Below are 14,191 nucleotides of genomic sequence, written 5' to 3' on the forward strand. Positions count from 1 at the left end.
TCAGAAAGCATCAATATTATGCTTGAAAAAGCCAAATAATGGTTAATTATGGTAAAATGGGAGAATTATAATTTCTTGTAAGGTTGGGATGTGGATCTGCAGTGAATGGAAGAGAAAATATCTTAAGGGAGTATATGTGAAATCCAACAGAAAGACAAGCACTAGTTTGGAAAAAAAAATGAATAGCATTCTATTTCTTGACATCAAAGCTTGCAGCAGGCTGGATACACACAGGAATCACATCTAAACTTGTATTCCTGGGAGAGACACTGGACCAGGCAGCAAACTGCATATCAGGGGTCTGGAGATGAATGAAGTTTGCTGACTAAAATGAATGCAATATTAATAACTAACGCTTACTAATAACATGTGAAGATAATTTTTTTCCCATGTCTAAGCTGTCCATAGCCTTTAAAGACCACCCAAATTTGAGGACTGATTTTACTAAACTTCACTTTTTTCTGATCCTATTTGTAGGACTGTGAAGGCAAAATCCAACGTATTGGAAAGTATTAGGTTGCAATAATTTTCTGCCTAGTTTTATGTGGCAGTTGTGGCGATTAATGTCACACTATTCACTATCCTTACTGTGCAGCCTTGTGTTTTTGTTGCCTAGCCAGAATACGCAATTTAGAGCTAGACTAAGAAAAGAGTTGGATGTAAGAAACAAACACCTTTGCAAATGTAAAGAACTTTTTTTGCTCAGGGCTATGTCACTCGAAGCAAGGATCACCAAGCTATGATTTGCCTACTTTGGACAAATCATACGAAGAGAGCAATCACCGGAGAAGGACATAATGGTTGGAAGGATAGAAGGCACAAGGCAAAGAAGAAGACCAGCAACCTGATGGCTTGATACTATCAAGATAATGGCGGAGAAGACCCTGGTGGACCTATCTAGTTTTGCAGAAGATCCATCTTCCTACGGAGTGTTCATCAAATCGCCATTTTTCGAGATGGAGCTGAAGGCCGTTAATAATAATTGTGGCATTTCTAAATAGGTTGACATAATGAGACCACTAAGTAGCCATTATATTCCTGTCCTGTTAAGATGTTACAGAGTGTGTTTTGCTATGAAAAGTATGATGGGACAAGGAAAGAGATGTCAGACACAAAGGTAAACGCAGCTGTCTGTGTCCAATCATAAATGTGATCCAAATTCACTATAGACTATTGTAAGGATCCATTTACGTCGACCAACCGATGATATGATACGACCACCGATTTCTAAACCTTTACCAATTGGTGGTTGCTTAAATGCTTGTTTACACTGCCAAACCAGAGAAACCTGTGCTGAGTGATCTAATACACATCTCAGTTTGCATAGGCTGCCATTTTTCTTGGCACTGTGAGTCCTTTTTACACAGGACCGCCATGAACGATGATTTTATTGCACTGCGCAAAATATCATTTCACCTGATAAATTAGCGTTTTGAAAATTTAGGTGCACATTGTAACATATAGTTTTTGACCTACTTACTCAGAATTATAGAAGCTGTATAATAGTCTCTCAGAAAGAGGGTAGAGGTTCATGGATCTTGGCAGAGCTTATTTGGATATTGACCTTAGACCCCAGTGTCCTAGTGGACACTATTGACTAGCTATGATAATCTGTATTTCTCTCTCTCTTATTCATGCAATGTTTGTGTATTAATTTGACTTTGTCCTGCCATATAAGGCAGTTATTTCTATTTTTTATCTTGTTTAACGATATAGGTTTGTTGTCTTTTATTATTGGAGTTTAACTAGTACAAAATCTGTTCCTCATCAATGATTCCGGAGCTTTCTTATTTAGTTTTTTTCTTTTTTCTTGTGCACCTTGCAGTACCTAATAATATTTATATTAAAGGGGTAAATGTTGGGGATTTGTGTTCATAAATAACTAGTTATTTGGGGCACATTTAATGATTTTCCTTCCTGGACAGGGACTTGTTATGGTGTGGCAGCCTCACTTGGCCTGTCAGTCTCACATTCTGATTTTATAGTTTTGCCAGTAGAGATGAGCAGATCGCTTTGCGCCACCCTGTCAACTGTCCGGGTCAGTGCTTTCTGGCTATGGACAGAAGCTGTGTAATGCTTTAGGATCCCAGACTAGGCTTATAATCAGCCTGGCTAGTGAGACACCACTTGTGTGCTGCACAGATGACATCATGACAGACTGCAGAAAAAAGCTCAGGAAAGCTGTAAGTTCAGGAAATTCACGTGGACCTGAGTTGCTTAAAGCGATCCATTCATCTCTACTGGCTAGATGTTGTCCAACCAATTAAAAAAACAATAACGAGGAAAGATCCAGACAGCTTTATAACTCAAATGGAGATCACAACGCAATGTTCGGACTGGCCGGTGGCTCTCCAGACATGAGTGGAACAGCTGCATAGAAATACATGGTGTCACACTTCTGTTGGGCGAGCTGCCGGCCAGTCCAAGCATTGTGTTGTAATCCCTGTCTGAGTTCTACCGCCATCTGACTCTTCCCTAGAACTTTTCACTTAACTGCATTTTTTATTCTCTAATTTCTTGCAAACAATTTCAACATGGTATTCTTAATAGCTATGAAGTGGAACATGGAATTAAATAAGAGCCAAAAACTGGGTAGTTTTGACCAGATGCAAGTTTTCTTTAAGTGATCAACATGGTTTACAATACTAAACAATAGTATAACATGACAAAAGTAAATAACGAAAGTTAAACAAAGCCAAAACACATGCAAAATGGGGCAGGAGTTTGACCAGTTTGTGGAGTGAGTTCTATTGGATCAATTTTAAGAGACAGTTTGAGTAGACAAGATGTTAGTGCAAAAACAAAGGTGTAGTGAGGATAGGAGATTATGGTCAGAAATCTATGTAGAGGGCAAGTTATGTACATTATTAGTATTTATGATGGAATTCTCTGTAAATCGGGGTGCCAAGGGAATGAGATGGCAGTAGGAAGAGGCATAATAGTAAGAAGAGCAGTGGATAAATTGGAAACAGAGTTGAAGGTAAGTCAGAGTGGCACCAAAGTGCTAAATGGGTGCCTATAGAGAAGAATGTTGCAGTAATGTAGGTGGGAGATGATGACAGTATCCATTAATATGTTTGTGGACTCCAAATTGTTGAAAAGGCAAATTTAAGAAATGTGTATTGAAGTCTGCAGGCGGTGACCGGGCCCTGATTTGTGGTTTGAAGGGTGGTACAGAATCCAGTGTTTCTCAGAGCAGAGCAATGAGGGCCAGTAACTGAGAAAGATTAAAATGAGAGCAGGTGTAGGAACGTAGAACACTAAATGTATATTTACTGAGGTATAAGAAATGTGTAGTGTTGCTAAGTTTGCGATTCCTAGGAATAATGGAGGTTGTTACAGGAGAAGTGGTCAACTAGGTTGAAGGCAAAAGGCAGATCTAGATGGAGGAGCATAGAGTGATGTTGTGAGGCTTTGACAGCACATTTTAAGTGACAAATAGCATATTCTGCAGAGTGTTTTGAAGGTAAATTTCAGTCAGTCCAAAAGGAATTTGGCAGAAAAGTATAAAGATGGCACAAGATGAAGATGTAGTATTAAAGAAGCCCTCTTTTTTTTTTCCTAAATGTGTATATGTGTTTGTAGTCTAGTATGAGTGTATTACTATACACACGTAATGCTGTCTTCTCTGGGATCCAGTGCCATTCCGCTTCTCTTCTCAGTGATATCACTGCTTTTCAGACTCTCTTTAGCACACTGCACTCTGTGTGATCTGGAAGTGGCTTTTACGTCTATGAAGCATCAGAACAAGACTCCATAGGATTATACTGTAAAAGAGGCTTCTGGCTCATGCATAGACCATAGAGTGATCAAGAGAGTTTGAAGAGCGGGGACGTCACTGAGAAGAGTGGGGACGTCACTGAGAAGAGTGTAAAAGCGCAGGATACCGTAGAAGATGGCAGCACGTGAGTATATTAATAGGCTGAAACTACAGGACTAACACATATCCACAGGGAAAACATGTTCATGGGAGGGCTATTTTAAAGGCAAATGTGAGTAACAAGATATGAAGTGAGAGCTGAACAGGTGCTGAAAGGAGATGTTTTGATCATAATAATGCATTTTATTCATATAGCGCCAACAAATTCTGCAGCACTTTCCAATTAAGCATGGACAGGTACAGACTTTAAAAACAATACAATGTGACTCATTTCAACAGTTACAGGAGGAGTGAGGGCCCTGCTTGCAAGCTTACAATCTATATGGCCTATAAATAACAACTTGATGGTTGTTATTTTAAAGGAAGAAGGGAAGATGCCAGTGGATAGTGATAATTAGAATATAAATTTTAGGGCTGGGATAAACAGTGTCCTAAGAATGTGGATTAGGTGGAATGGGACAGCTGTAAGTGGCCATGTATTGAGCTCTGATCTGCAGACTTGGGTGGAAAGCTTTCTGTCAGTAATAGTGAAGAAGCTGGTCAATAGGCAGCTGTGTAAAGGTTTTCAAAATGTTGCAGTTTGAAGCTTTCTGTTGTGTTTGAAATACAAGGCAAAGTTTTCTTCTTTGCTGAGCAATGAAGGATGGGGCACCAGCAAATAGATTAGGGAGTCAAAAGTTGGGACTGGTTTGTTGGAATTGTGTGCTATGAGAGTGTTGTAAAAGTCCTGCTTTAGAGAAGTGAGTGCATGCAGCCTTTTGTCACTTTGTTGTGGAATATGGTAATTGTGTTATTATAGAAAGCAGCAGCTGCCTTTGCATCCTGAAATAAATTTAAGAGCAGTGCAATAAATGTGAAAATGTGTAGGTGAGTTGGTTTCTAGTAGCAAATGTTGTCAAATTGTGTATTTGTGAAGAAAATGAGAATCAATATAAGTAGATTGTGGTCTTGTTGGGGAATAGGTGAGTTTGAAAGGTTAACTAGGCAATAAAGGCAAGTGAATGTAAAGCCCCCGTCACACTAAGCAAGATCACTAGCGAGATCGCTGCTGAGTCACAAGTTTTGTGACGCAACAGTGACCTCAGCAGCGATCTCCCTACATTTGACACCAGGCCCCTGCTGTGAGATGTGTTGAAATGTCCTGGACCATTTTTTGATCGTTGAGGTCCCGCTGGGTAGCATGCATCGGTGTGTTTGATACCTTATCAACGACCTCGTTGGTGTCTCAGAACTGAGAAGTCGTCCCTCATCGAGGTCTGAATCGTCAGAGTAGCTGCTATGTGACAGGGTCCCAACGACCGCTGACATCATTATACAGGTCGCTACGGGTCGCCGTATCGTTGCTGCGTCGTTGGGAAGATCTGACTGTTTGACATCTCACCAGCGACCACATAGCGACGCAACAACGATCCCTGCCAGGTCGTATCGTTGTCGGGATAGCTGTAGCGTCGCTAAGTGTGACGGTACCTTAAAGTTAAGTGTGTGTACATCTTTGTACTTAGGTGTGGAAGATCCCTGTGATAGTACAAAAGCAAGAATAAAGATGTAGAAATGAGAAAGATAACAATGGGTGGCTGGGAAATACGACTTGAAAGGAAGTGTAGCAACCAGGTAGTGCAGTGATTGATCAAGTTGTTGATAAGGCGTGTTGGATGGGAAATGATGTCCATTTGGAGTTGTACAAAGGGTGCTTTAAAGGAATGGAGCAAGAGGGTAGGCCCAGGTATCAAAGAGTTAAAACAGCAGATATTTGCTAATAGAAGGCACCTTCTCCAACATGCTTGTTCCACTGGCCAAATTTCAGGCATGTTTCCATTGTTTCTAGTAAGGATACCTTGCTGTAAGTGATAAGGTTGTAGCTAAAGCAATTCGTTTGCAGACAAATATTGTTGAATTTTTTGTTTTCAACATACACTAGAATGGTGTCGGATTTAAGGTGATATTGAATTAGTGATAGTTTTGGGATTGCAGGGTGCTAACAAATACAGATGAAATCGAAATAGCTCAGGGAGTCAAGTGTTAAAGTTGAAGCCAAAGCACTAATGAAGAGATGAGAGTGCAATATTTTTTTGTTTTTTTCATGAAGTTGTGTTAAAAGCTATGTTGTTTTAAAAAAGAGGTTAAAGTGTTGTAGCCATTCCCTTCCATTCCGGTGCAATTCTGGTATAATTCTGATCTCTGCACTTAAGAAGCTTGCACTTGGGGAGATTGCACACAAATGACCATGGTCAGAAATGACCACATGTATTACATTTATACTATGTTACAAATAAGTGCAATCATAATACCAGGTGTGCAAATCAGGTGGAGGGTCATGTCAGCTAAACAGCATAGGGTAAAAGTCAAGATTTACAGAGCCTCCTAATGTATACAATTTAAGTAAGAGATTTTAAATGAGATGATACCTCAATAATATCACCCAACTAAGATGAAATATCTCGATATTCATCACTAATACATACCATTAGTTAACCTATTTTTCAGCATATGCTATACGATTGTGGAAGAGCTTGTTGGTTCTCCCAGGGTGAGGCTCATCCATTGCACTCCGGGTGTGCTGACCCCTGCGATTTCCCCAAATGCGGGAAACTCGACTGCATAATTTGTGGTAGTGGGGGACTGCGTTCGCGCTTTCCCCTGATTTCCTCCGGTCAATGACAGAACAGTGCTTTGGGAATGATGAGAAGCTCGGAGAGGTGGACGTGGCCTTTGGCTCCCCCTTGTGGGCCTACGCCGCCACCTTCTCCCTGCCCTGGCTAAGAAGGGACGAGTTGCTTGCTTCTTTGTTGGCTTGGGGCCTTTTGCCTTTGCTTTGTGCTTTGTTTGTTGGACTTGGCGCCCCCTGCCTGCTGCTGGGGATTGATCTGCTCGTTTGCATCTCATTCACTTGGTGACGACATGGCTCCCTCTGCTCTTCTGCAGGTGTCGGGACTAGCGCCCCAACATGCTGGATTTGCAGCGAACCAAAGGCATGCTTTGGAGCACACGAGGCAACGCCGTGTTCCAGGGAGAGCGCGAGCGGCCGAAAGCCTCCTCCTGCGCAGGCACGCTCAAGGGTGGCCACTTGCAGCGTCCCCATCTCGCGGCCGGAGCTGGAGTTGTGAGTGGCCCGCCGGTGCACAGCTGTCTGCCGTTCGGTCGGTCGACCCGAAGCAGCTGCTGGGCCTGCCCTTGAGCCTCCTCCACCGTGCGTCCTCCTGGCCGCAGCTGAGTGAGTCACGACAGGGTGCCAGCAGAGGGTGGCAGCTGCAGAGCTCTAGCTGCCTGCCTGTTCCCGGCCGCAGCGACGTAGTGCTTGGGAGCAGCCGCCCCTATATGCAAATGATCAGGCTGCTGCTGCTGTGCATCTTGGACGGTTTTCCGCTTGAGCTCGGCCTGCCCTCTGGGGGACAGACGGGGCGTCAGCTGCGCCTTGAGCGCCCGGCGTCACCCACTCGGGGAGCGTCCGTGCAGGCGCCGCCGGGCCACACCACCCCTTACTTTTGGTGCACGAGACTCCGCGATGCTGGGGGGCTGCGCCAGAGGGGCGCTCGTCGGCCCGGCGGGCTCCAACTCATACTTACCTGGCAGGGGAGATACCATGATCACTAAGGTGGTTCTCCCAGGGTGAGGCTCATCCATTGCACTCCGGGTGTGCTGACCCCTGCGATTTCCCCAAATGCGGGAAACTCGACTGCATAATTTGTGGTAGTGGGGGACTGCGTTCGCGCTTTCCCCTGATTTCCTCCGGTCAATGACAGAACAGTGCTTTGGGAATGATGAGAAGCTCGGAGAGGTGGACGTGGCCTTTGGCTCCCCCTTGTGGGCCTACGCCGCCACCTTCTCCCTGCCCTGGCTAAGAAGGGACGAGTTGCTTGCTTCTTTGTTGGCTTGGGGCCTTTTGCCTTTGCTTTGTGCTTTGTTTGTTGGACTTGGCGCCCCCTGCCTGCTGCTGGGGATTGATCTGCTCGTTTGCATCTCATTCACTTGGTGACGACATGGCTCCCTCTGCTCTTCTGCAGGTGTCGGGACTAGCGCCCCAACATGCTGGATTTGCAGCGAACCAAAGGCATGCTTTGGAGCACACGAGGCAACGCCGTGTTCCAGGGAGAGCGCGAGCGGCCGAAAGCCTCCTCCTGCGCAGGCACGCTCAAGGGTGGCCACTTGCAGCGTCCCCATCTCGCGGCCGGAGCTGGAGTTGTGAGTGGCCCGCCGGTGCACAGCTGTCTGCCGTTCGGTCGGTCGACCCGAAGCAGCTGCTGGGCCTGCCCTTGAGCCTCCTCCACCGTGCGTCCTCCTGGCCGCAGCTGAGTGAGTCACGACAGGGTGCCAGCAGAGGGTGGCAGCTGCAGAGCTCTAGCTGCCTGCCTGTTCCCGGCCGCAGCGACGTAGTGCTTGGGAGCAGCCGCCCCTATATGCAAATGATCAGGCTGCTGCTGCTGTGCATCTTGGACGGTTTTCCGCTTGAGCTCGGCCTGCCCTCTGGGGGACAGACGGGGCGTCAGCTGCGCCTTGAGCGCCCGGCGTCACCCACTCGGGGAGCGTCCGTGCAGGCGCCGCCGGGCCACACCACCCCTTACTTTTGGTGCACGAGACTCCGCGATGCTGGGGGGCTGCGCCAGAGGGGCGCTCGTCGGCCCGGCGGGCTCCAACTCATACTTACCTGGCAGGGGAGATACCATGATCACTAAGGTGGTTCTCCCAGGGTGAGGCTCATCCATTGCACTCCGGGTGTGCTGACCCCTGCGATTTCCCCAAATGCGGGAAACTCGACTGCATAATTTGTGGTAGTGGGGGACTGCGTTCGCGCTTTCCCCTGATTTCCTCCGGTCAATGACAGAACAGTGCTTTGGGAATGATGAGAAGCTCGGAGAGGTGGACGTGGCCTTTGGCTCCCCCTTGTGGGCCTACGCCGCCACCTTCTCCCTGCCCTGGCTAAGAAGGGACGAGTTGCTTGCTTCTTTGTTGGCTTGGGGCCTTTTGCCTTTGCTTTGTGCTTTGTTTGTTGGACTTGGCGCCCCCTGCCTGCTGCTGGGGATTGATCTGCTCGTTTGCATCTCATTCACTTGGTGACGACATGGCTCCCTCTGCTCTTCTGCAGGTGTCGGGACTAGCGCCCCAACATGCTGGATTTGCAGCGAACCAAAGGCATGCTTTGGAGCACACGAGGCAACGCCGTGTTCCAGGGAGAGCGCGAGCGGCCGAAAGCCTCCTCCTGCGCAGGCACGCTCAAGGGTGGCCACTTGCAGCGTCCCCATCTCGCGGCCGGAGCTGGAGTTGTGAGTGGCCCGCCGGTGCACAGCTGTCTGCCGTTCGGTCGGTCGACCCGAAGCAGCTGCTGGGCCTGCCCTTGAGCCTCCTCCACCGTGCGTCCTCCTGGCCGCAGCTGAGTGAGTCACGACAGGGTGCCAGCAGAGGGTGGCAGCTGCAGAGCTCTAGCTGCCTGCCTGTTCCCGGCCGCAGCGACGTAGTGCTTGGGAGCAGCCGCCCCTATATGCAAATGATCAGGCTGCTGCTGCTGTGCATCTTGGACGGTTTTCCGCTTGAGCTCGGCCTGCCCTCTGGGGGACAGACGGGGCGTCAGCTGCGCCTTGAGCGCCCGGCGTCACCCACTCGGGGAGCGTCCGTGCAGGCGCCGCCGGGCCACACCACCCCTTACTTTTGGTGCACGAGACTCCGCGATGCTGGGGGGCTGCGCCAGAGGGGCGCTCGTCGGCCCGGCGGGCTCCAACTCATACTTACCTGGCAGGGGAGATACCATGATCACTAAGGTGGTTCTCCCAGGGTGAGGCTCATCCATTGCACTCCGGGTGTGCTGACCCCTGCGATTTCCCCAAATGCGGGAAACTCGACTGCATAATTTGTGGTAGTGGGGGACTGCGTTCGCGCTTTCCCCTGATTTCCTCCGGTCAATGACAGAACAGTGCTTTGGGAATGATGAGAAGCTCGGAGAGGTGGACGTGGCCTTTGGCTCCCCCTTGTGGGCCTACGCCGCCACCTTCTCCCTGCCCTGGCTAAGAAGGGACGAGTTGCTTGCTTCTTTGTTGGCTTGGGGCCTTTTGCCTTTGCTTTGTGCTTTGTTTGTTGGACTTGGCGCCCCCTGCCTGCTGCTGGGGATTGATCTGCTCGTTTGCATCTCATTCACTTGGTGACGACATGGCTCCCTCTGCTCTTCTGCAGGTGTCGGGACTAGCGCCCCAACATGCTGGATTTGCAGCGAACCAAAGGCATGCTTTGGAGCACACGAGGCAACGCCGTGTTCCAGGGAGAGCGCGAGCGGCCGAAAGCCTCCTCCTGCGCAGGCACGCTCAAGGGTGGCCACTTGCAGCGTCCCCATCTCGCGGCCGGAGCTGGAGTTGTGAGTGGCCCGCCGGTGCACAGCTGTCTGCCGTTCGGTCGGTCGACCCGAAGCAGCTGCTGGGCCTGCCCTTGAGCCTCCTCCACCGTGCGTCCTCCTGGCCGCAGCTGAGTGAGTCACGACAGGGTGCCAGCAGAGGGTGGCAGCTGCAGAGCTCTAGCTGCCTGCCTGTTCCCGGCCGCAGCGACGTAGTGCTTGGGAGCAGCCGCCCCTATATGCAAATGATCAGGCTGCTGCTGCTGTGCATCTTGGACGGTTTTCCGCTTGAGCTCGGCCTGCCCTCTGGGGGACAGACGGGGCGTCAGCTGCGCCTTGAGCGCCCGGCGTCACCCACTCGGGGAGCGTCCGTGCAGGCGCCGCCGGGCCACACCACCCCTTACTTTTGGTGCACGAGACTCCGCGATGCTGGGGGGCTGCGCCAGAGGGGCGCTCGTCGGCCCGGCGGGCTCCAACTCATACTTACCTGGCAGGGGAGATACCATGATCACTAAGGTGGTTCTCCCAGGGTGAGGCTCATCCATTGCACTCCGGGTGTGCTGACCCCTGCGATTTCCCCAAATGCGGGAAACTCGACTGCATAATTTGTGGTAGTGGGGGACTGCGTTCGCGCTTTCCCCTGATTTCCTCCGGTCAATGACAGAACAGTGCTTTGGGAATGATGAGAAGCTCGGAGAGGTGGACGTGGCCTTTGGCTCCCCCTTGTGGGCCTACGCCGCCACCTTCTCCCTGCCCTGGCTAAGAAGGGACGAGTTGCTTGCTTCTTTGTTGGCTTGGGGCCTTTTGCCTTTGCTTTGTGCTTTGTTTGTTGGACTTGGCGCCCCCTGCCTGCTGCTGGGGATTGATCTGCTCGTTTGCATCTCATTCACTTGGTGACGACATGGCTCCCTCTGCTCTTCTGCAGGTGTCGGGACTAGCGCCCCAACATGCTGGATTTGCAGCGAACCAAAGGCATGCTTTGGAGCACACGAGGCAACGCCGTGTTCCAGGGAGAGCGCGAGCGGCCGAAAGCCTCCTCCTGCGCAGGCACGCTCAAGGGTGGCCACTTGCAGCGTCCCCATCTCGCGGCCGGAGCTGGAGTTGTGAGTGGCCCGCCGGTGCACAGCTGTCTGCCGTTCGGTCGGTCGACCCGAAGCAGCTGCTGGGCCTGCCCTTGAGCCTCCTCCACCGTGCGTCCTCCTGGCCGCAGCTGAGTGAGTCACGACAGGGTGCCAGCAGAGGGTGGCAGCTGCAGAGCTCTAGCTGCCTGCCTGTTCCCGGCCGCAGCGACGTAGTGCTTGGGAGCAGCCGCCCCTATATGCAAATGATCAGGCTGCTGCTGCTGTGCATCTTGGACGGTTTTCCGCTTGAGCTCGGCCTGCCCTCTGGGGGACAGACGGGGCGTCAGCTGCGCCTTGAGCGCCCGGCGTCACCCACTCGGGGAGCGTCCGTGCAGGCGCCGCCGGGCCACACCACCCCTTACTTTTGGTGCACGAGACTCCGCGATGCTGGGGGGCTGCGCCAGAGGGGCGCTCGTCGGCCCGGCGGGCTCCAACTCATACTTACCTGGCAGGGGAGATACCATGATCACTAAGGTGGTTCTCCCAGGGTGAGGCTCATCCATTGCACTCCGGGTGTGCTGACCCCTGCGATTTCCCCAAATGCGGGAAACTCGACTGCATAATTTGTGGTAGTGGGGGACTGCGTTCGCGCTTTCCCCTGATTTCCTCCGGTCAATGACAGAACAGTGCTTTGGGAATGATGAGAAGCTCGGAGAGGTGGACGTGGCCTTTGGCTCCCCCTTGTGGGCCTACGCCGCCACCTTCTCCCTGCCCTGGCTAAGAAGGGACGAGTTGCTTGCTTCTTTGTTGGCTTGGGGCCTTTTGCCTTTGCTTTGTGCTTTGTTTGTTGGACTTGGCGCCCCCTGCCTGCTGCTGGGGATTGATCTGCTCGTTTGCATCTCATTCACTTGGTGACGACATGGCTCCCTCTGCTCTTCTGCAGGTGTCGGGACTAGCGCCCCAACATGCTGGATTTGCAGCGAACCAAAGGCATGCTTTGGAGCACACGAGGCAACGCCGTGTTCCAGGGAGAGCGCGAGCGGCCGAAAGCCTCCTCCTGCGCAGGCACGCTCAAGGGTGGCCACTTGCAGCGTCCCCATCTCGCGGCCGGAGCTGGAGTTGTGAGTGGCCCGCCGGTGCACAGCTGTCTGCCGTTCGGTCGGTCGACCCGAAGCAGCTGCTGGGCCTGCCCTTGAGCCTCCTCCACCGTGCGTCCTCCTGGCCGCAGCTGAGTGAGTCACGACAGGGTGCCAGCAGAGGGTGGCAGCTGCAGAGCTCTAGCTGCCTGCCTGTTCCCGGCCGCAGCGACGTAGTGCTTGGGAGCAGCCGCCCCTATATGCAAATGATCAGGCTGCTGCTGCTGTGCATCTTGGACGGTTTTCCGCTTGAGCTCGGCCTGCCCTCTGGGGGACAGACGGGGCGTCAGCTGCGCCTTGAGCGCCCGGCGTCACCCACTCGGGGAGCGTCCGTGCAGGCGCCGCCGGGCCACACCACCCCTTACTTTTGGTGCACGAGACTCCGCGATGCTGGGGGGCTGCGCCAGAGGGGCGCTCGTCGGCCCGGCGGGCTCCAACTCATACTTACCTGGCAGGGGAGATACCATGATCACTAAGGTGGTTCTCCCAGGGTGAGGCTCATCCATTGCACTCCGGGTGTGCTGACCCCTGCGATTTCCCCAAATGCGGGAAACTCGACTGCATAATTTGTGGTAGTGGGGGACTGCGTTCGCGCTTTCCCCTGATTTCCTCCGGTCAATGACAGAACAGTGCTTTGGGAATGATGAGAAGCTCGGAGAGGTGGACGTGGCCTTTGGCTCCCCCTTGTGGGCCTACGCCGCCACCTTCTCCCTGCCCTGGCTAAGAAGGGACGAGTTGCTTGCTTCTTTGTTGGCTTGGGGCCTTTTGCCTTTGCTTTGTGCTTTGTTTGTTGGACTTGGCGCCCCCTGCCTGCTGCTGGGGATTGATCTGCTCGTTTGCATCTCATTCACTTGGTGACGACATGGCTCCCTCTGCTCTTCTGCAGGTGTCGGGACTAGCGCCCCAACATGCTGGATTTGCAGCGAACCAAAGGCATGCTTTGGAGCACACGAGGCAACGCCGTGTTCCAGGGAGAGCGCGAGCGGCCGAAAGCCTCCTCCTGCGCAGGCACGCTCAAGGGTGGCCACTTGCAGCGTCCCCATCTCGCGGCCGGAGCTGGAGTTGTGAGTGGCCCGCCGGTGCACAGCTGTCTGCCGTTCGGTCGGTCGACCCGAAGCAGCTGCTGGGCCTGCCCTTGAGCCTCCTCCACCGTGCGTCCTCCTGGCCGCAGCTGAGTGAGTCACGACAGGGTGCCAGCAGAGGGTGGCAGCTGCAGAGCTCTAGCTGCCTGCCTGTTCCCGGCCGCAGCGACGTAGTGCTTGGGAGCAGCCGCCCCTATATGCAAATGATCAGGCTGCTGCTGCTGTGCATCTTGGACGGTTTTCCGCTTGAGCTCGGCCTGCCCTCTGGGGGACAGACGGGGCGTCAGCTGCGCCTTGAGCGCCCGGCGTCACCCACTCGGGGAGCGTCCGTGCAGGCGCCGCCGGGCCACACCACCCCTTACTTTTGGTGCACGAGACTCCGCGATGCTGGGGGGCTGCGCCAGAGGGGCGCTCGTCGGCCCGGCGGGCTCCAACTCATACTTACCTGGCAGGGGAGATACCATGATCACTAAGGTGGTTCTCCCAGGGTGAGGCTCATCCATTGCACTCCGGGTGTGCTGACCCCTGCGATTTCCCCAAATGCGGGAAACTCGACTGCATAATTTGTGGTAGTGGGGGACTGCGTTCGCGCTTTCCCCTGATTTCCTCCGGTCAATGACAGAACAGTGCTTTGGGAATGATGAGAAGCTCGGAGAGGTGGACGTGGCCTTTGGCTCCCCCTTGTGGGCCTACGCCGCCACCTTCTCCCTGCCCTGGCT

At 52.3% G+C, this 14,191-nt stretch overlaps 7 non-coding genes and 1 pseudogene across 7 annotated transcripts; all 8 read left to right on the forward strand.

The window, feature by feature from the left end:
• The first annotated feature begins 6,372 nt into the window (after positions 1-6,372).
• On the forward strand, positions 6,373-6,520 carry LOC141174582 (U1 spliceosomal RNA; annotated as a pseudogene).
• Positions 6,521-7,435: 915 nt separating this feature from the next.
• Positions 7,436-7,599, forward strand: LOC141175353 (U1 spliceosomal RNA). The gene has a single exon (XR_012253033.1). It is a non-coding gene; the product is annotated as a U1 spliceosomal RNA (small nuclear RNA).
• A 915-nt stretch (positions 7,600-8,514) lies between these two features.
• On the forward strand, positions 8,515-8,678 carry LOC141175364 (U1 spliceosomal RNA). Its single transcript, XR_012253034.1, has one exon. It is a non-coding gene; the product is annotated as a U1 spliceosomal RNA (small nuclear RNA).
• A 915-nt stretch (positions 8,679-9,593) lies between these two features.
• Positions 9,594-9,757, forward strand: LOC141175375 (U1 spliceosomal RNA). Its single transcript, XR_012253035.1, has one exon. It is a non-coding gene; the product is annotated as a U1 spliceosomal RNA (small nuclear RNA).
• A 915-nt stretch (positions 9,758-10,672) lies between these two features.
• LOC141175386 (U1 spliceosomal RNA) lies at positions 10,673-10,836 on the forward strand. The gene has a single exon (XR_012253036.1). It is a non-coding gene; the product is annotated as a U1 spliceosomal RNA (small nuclear RNA).
• Positions 10,837-11,751: 915 nt separating this feature from the next.
• Positions 11,752-11,915, forward strand: LOC141175397 (U1 spliceosomal RNA). The gene has a single exon (XR_012253037.1). It is a non-coding gene; the product is annotated as a U1 spliceosomal RNA (small nuclear RNA).
• Positions 11,916-12,830: 915 nt separating this feature from the next.
• Positions 12,831-12,994, forward strand: LOC141175408 (U1 spliceosomal RNA). The gene has a single exon (XR_012253038.1). It is a non-coding gene; the product is annotated as a U1 spliceosomal RNA (small nuclear RNA).
• Positions 12,995-13,909: 915 nt separating this feature from the next.
• LOC141175419 (U1 spliceosomal RNA) lies at positions 13,910-14,073 on the forward strand. The gene has a single exon (XR_012253039.1). It is a non-coding gene; the product is annotated as a U1 spliceosomal RNA (small nuclear RNA).
• The last annotated feature ends 118 nt before the right edge of the window (positions 14,074-14,191 follow it).

Source organism: Phyllobates terribilis, unplaced genomic scaffold (assembly GCF_046119375.1).
Source record: "Phyllobates terribilis strain yellow unplaced genomic scaffold, ASM4611937v1 Scaffold_1__5_contigs__length_1240528914, whole genome shotgun sequence".
In the NCBI taxonomy this organism is placed as follows: Eukaryota; Metazoa; Chordata; class Amphibia; order Anura; family Dendrobatidae; genus Phyllobates; species Phyllobates terribilis.